Source organism: Delphinus delphis, chromosome 7 (assembly GCF_949987515.2).
Source record: "Delphinus delphis chromosome 7, mDelDel1.2, whole genome shotgun sequence".
NCBI lineage: Eukaryota > Metazoa > Chordata > Mammalia > Artiodactyla > Delphinidae > Delphinus > Delphinus delphis.
In genome coordinates this window covers 95,053,093-95,057,981 of record NC_082689.1, presented here as the reverse complement: position 1 = coordinate 95,057,981, position 4,889 = coordinate 95,053,093, and the positions used below count along the sequence as shown (strand labels likewise).

The 4,889-nt window shown below is 39.8% G+C and overlaps 1 non-coding gene across 1 annotated transcript; it reads right to left on the bottom strand.

Moving 5' to 3' along the window:
* Positions 1 to 224: 224 nt before the first annotated feature.
* LOC132428839 (U6 spliceosomal RNA) lies at positions 225 to 331 on the bottom strand. Its single transcript, XR_009520230.1, has one exon. It is a non-coding gene; the product is annotated as a U6 spliceosomal RNA (small nuclear RNA).
* Positions 332 to 4,889: the final 4,558 nt, after the last annotated feature.

Genomic DNA, 4,889 nt, shown 5'->3' with positions numbered 1-4,889 from the left:
CTTCTGGCTTGCAGAGTTTCTGCTGAAAAATCAGCTGATAACCTTATGGGAGTTCCCTTGTATATTATTTGTTGCTTTTCCCTTGTTGCTTTTAATAGTTTTTCTTTGTATTTAATATTTGTCATTTTGATTAATATGTGTCTTGGCGTGTTCCTCCTTGGGTTTATCCTGTATGGGACTCTCAGCGCTTCCTGGACTGGAGTGAGTGTTTCCTTTCTCATGCTAAATATGTGGAATGCTTCATGAATTTGCATATCATCCTTGCACAGGGCCGATGCTAATCTTCTCTGTATCATTCCAATTTTAGTATATGTGCTGCCAAAGCGAGCACTAAAGGTCACATAATAATCATAATTTCCCCCCATTGATTATTGTAACCATTTGTGTAGTTTTGGCTCTTTTATGGTTCTGCACTGTCTTGCAAAGCAAGGACTGCCTATATTATCATTTCAGCATACAATCTATTTAAGATTTTGGGATATATTGCATTCTTGTTTTCATACTAAGTCTTCAAACTACCATGATGTGTATTTTACACTTATAGAACTGCTCAATTTAGATCCGCCACATTCCAAGTGCTCAATGGCCACATAGACTAGAGACTACAGCATTTGACAGCACAAATCTGGAGTGTCCTTTCTTTCTAAACCGGAATCGAACAGTGTTGGCATTGGTGGGAATATGAGTAGCTGACTGGAAACTTTCTGTCTAAACAAACCAAGGCTTAAGGTGGGGAACGATGCAGAATACACTTTCTCCCTCAGTGGTAGCAAAGATACTGTTGTTACTTCAGCTCCCTCTGGAGAAAATAAGCCTTGAATTATTCTCAGAGACTCACTGGAATCAGCCTTGTTGGAACAGTAAGGGTAAAGAAGAAAGAATGAGTCTTCCAGGGAATATACTGACTCCTTCATGCCCCATTTGAGCTGAAATAGCTTGGCTCATATTAGCTCTGGGGTGATTTGTAAGAGCTTTTGGGTTAACGCATTATCTCTGAAAGATCACCTAGAGTCTGATGGCCTCTGAACAGTGGGCAATCTGCTTGGAGTTTTGAAAATACTTTTGCAAGTTAGTGGAGTCAGCAAACTATTTATTTGATTTCTTCCTCAGCCTCACATTCTGGGAATTCCCAGGGGCCTAATAGGAATGGTAGCAACACCTGCTTGGTTGTCAGTTTGCAGGCATCTTTCTTCCTAACACTTGGCAAATGACTACCCTGCCTATTGTCCTAATATCTCTAGATTTTTCTTGGGTGAACAAGATCATAGCATCGATTCCTCTTTCTTATCCCAGCTCTCCCTGAAAGTTGGCCCATAAATATTTGTAAACAGTTAACATCTGAAGTTAGATGAGTGGTGTGTGGGTGTGGGTGTAGGCGTGGGTGTGTGCATGCGCACACCCTCAGGCTACTACACTTTCTAACAAATGACTCATTCATTAGGAAAAGAATATAGCAAAGTAGTTAAAAGCACAATCTTTGAAGGCAGACCGAAGTGAGCTCACCTTTCAATGCTATCACTTCCTAGCTATGTAATCTTAATATATCTTACTTAATATTTTTGTGCCTCAGTTTCCTCATCTATAAAATGGGAATAATAGTACCACCAACTTCATACAGTTGATATAGGAATTAAATGAGATCAGACATGGAAAGTGTTAGTCAATGGCTGTCACACTCTAAATGCTAAAATAATAACCAACCTTCATTGTTGGTGTTATTATTACATCATGATTTTACTGTTGTTGTTATTATCACTCTTAGAATTTTTGCTTTAAAGGAACAAAACAAAACAAAAACACATTAAAAAAGAGAAAAAGAATCCAACTTTACAAGTTGCATTATGAAGTAAAGATTTCCTTGGGCAAAGGGCATCTTGGCCATAGTCCGTATACCCCAACAGTCTGCAAAACTTCTCAAAAATCCTCTTCACCATCGTATCTTCTGATAATCCCTCCTTCAGGGCAAATCCCTCTGCCTCTCCTCAAAGCTCCAGCTTGTACCTGCATCTTCTTCACTCCTCTACTGCCCTCATCTTGACTGCAGCCTCTCACCTCTTTTTATGTTTATTTCACTTACTCTTTGGCTCACTGATACATTCATATGGTACAAAATTGTAAAGACACAGAAAGGTAGCAATAATATATCTTTTTCCCATCTCTATTCCCTACAATCCAGATGCCCAGAAGCAACGACCATAACCAAGGATATTCTATTCATAGACAGCAAATACACTTGGAGATTGGAAGTGGCTAGTACCTCAGAAGTTACCTCATCCTCTGTAGCAGCAACACTGTTTTCATTGGATGGATCAACCATAATTTATCTAGTTCCCTATAGAAAGACACTTAAATTGTTTCAATATTTTATTATCATAAATAATGCTGCAATAACTAATTACATATATAATTTTACCCATCTATAAGATAAGTTCCTAGAAATTTAATCACTGGATCCAAGGGTAGGTACATTTTAAATCTACATTTTTGTAGATTTGGCCAAATTACCCTCCATGCAGGTTTTGCTAATTTATACTCTTGTTAGTAACATAAGAGAGTGTCAGTTTCCCCACACACTCAGCCCACATAGGTTGTTTTAAATTGTATGACCTTTTCCATGCTTTTTCTTAGGCAGACTAATCTTAGCTGGTTCAGTACTACATCTCCAGCCATTTATCCTTATGGGAAAATGTTTTTATCTCTTCTACGTTTTCCCCGAGTGGAATCTTTACAGTCCACCTATGGCATCCAGACTGTCTTCTATCTATAACCTTGAACCCCCAACCCTTCTCTTTCTCCTCTGTGCTTTTGAGGATCTCCTCCACATTATGCCCTGGGACCTATATCATCTGGGTCACTCTGCTTAGTGCTGAGAAACCTCTAATTGTCCTGGGAGCAAATGGCTTGGATCAGGGTGGGACTCCCACCGCCCCCCCATCCAGAGTCTGAAGCACCTGTCAAGGGAGGTAGACATCCTTCACCAAACCATTGCCTTGGTGACTTAGCCAGATACTTAATCATGACTTAATCATGGCATATGTCTACATGGGAATACCATATATCCCTGAAAAATGAATGAACAATGGCATCAACACAGATGGGTCTCAGAGACATATGCCAAGCATAAAAACAAGTCACAGAAAATACGTGCAGCATAATACCATGTCTATTAAGATCTAAAGTGAGCAAACCAAATGATGTTGTATTTATTAATATATACATGCATGGTAAAAGTATACAAATTATAAGAATAAATAAATACAAATTATAAATAGAAATTCAGGATCATGTTATCCTGAGATCAAGGGGATGGGGCAGGATGATCTGATCAGGGAGGGGTACACAGGAGCCTCAACAGTGTAGGGGATGTCCTCCTGCTTAAGTTACATGGTGAGGTCCTGGGTGTTCATTTTATCCCTCTTCCTAATAACTTCTATGCTACTCATTCTTTCACTTATATTACTAGTTTGTAATAACTTTTAATAGAAAGCTACAAAAGAAATATAAACTGCAAATATGGTCTGGTATATTAAGTGAGGAAAAACAGACAACAAAACTGTGTGTACATCATGACCCTGCCTTGACAAGACATATACAATACACACCCACACTAAAATTCTAGCTAGATATTGACCAAAATGCGATTAAGAAGTGTGTGGGTTGTGGAATTATAATTTTTAAAAACTTTTCTCATTTTTATGATATGTATTTCCCAATTTTTCAACAATCAACTTTTTTTTATAATGAGAAAATATTTGGAAATATTTTTTAAGTAAATAAATTTATTTTTAAAAAAGTTTATCCTCAAACTGTCTGCAACCTAGTTTTTTTTTGTATCAGATCTTTATTGGAGTATAATTGCTTCACAATACTGTGTTTGTTTCTGTTGTATACCAAAATGAATTAGCCATATGCATACATATATCCCCATATCCCCTCCCTCTTGAACCTCCCTCCCATCCTCCCTATCCCACCCGCTCTAGGTCATCGCAAAGCACCGAGCTGATCTCCCCGTGCTATGCTGCTGCTTCCCACTAGCTAACAATTTTATATTCGGTAGTGTATATATGTCGATGCTACTCTCAGTTCACCCCAGCTTCCCCCTCCCACCCTGTGTCCTCAAGTCCATTCTCTATGTCTACGTCTTTATTGCAGCCCTTCAGGTTCATCAGTACCTTTTTTTTTTTAGATTCCATATATATACGTTAGCATATGGTATTTGTTTTTCTCTTTCTGACTTATTTCACTTAACCTAATGTACTAAGTGCCACTACCAAGGAGTTAATAATAGTTAACACTTGGCCGAGCTTACTCTATGCCAGGCTCTGTGTCAAGTGCACTACAGTCATCTTCTTATTCAGTCCTCCTGAAAAAGTCTGTGTGACTGGCAGTAGTAGCCCCATTCCACAGAGGAGAACCCAAAAGGCCTAAGTGGTTAGGTAACTAGCTCACAATCACAAAGCCAGTCAATGGCAGAGCCAGGACTCAACTCAGTCTGTGTTCCTGTCAGGCACATGCCCCTAGTAAAGCTGCCATGTACCCTGCCCTGGCCCAGGGAAGCCCAAGGAGCTATACAGTGTCAACAAGTGTGAAGGGTCTGAGACTTTCGCCTTACTTTTCAAGCTAATAAGTTAGTCCGTTACTTTTTCACGGATGCTGGCAGAAGACACAAGACTCCTGGGTCAGAGACAAAGGTCACAGTCAGGAAAGTGTGGGCATTCTGTTCGTTTGTGTCTGTTCCTCCTGTCCCCACCTCCAGGTGCCCCAGCGCACACAGGTGGGCCAGAGGAATGGCTGCACACATAGTGGGTGGTGTTGCAAGAAAGGAGCACTGAATTTGGGGGATTTGCCACCTTTATAGCAGATGGAAGCAAGCCTGCTCTTTGTGGGAG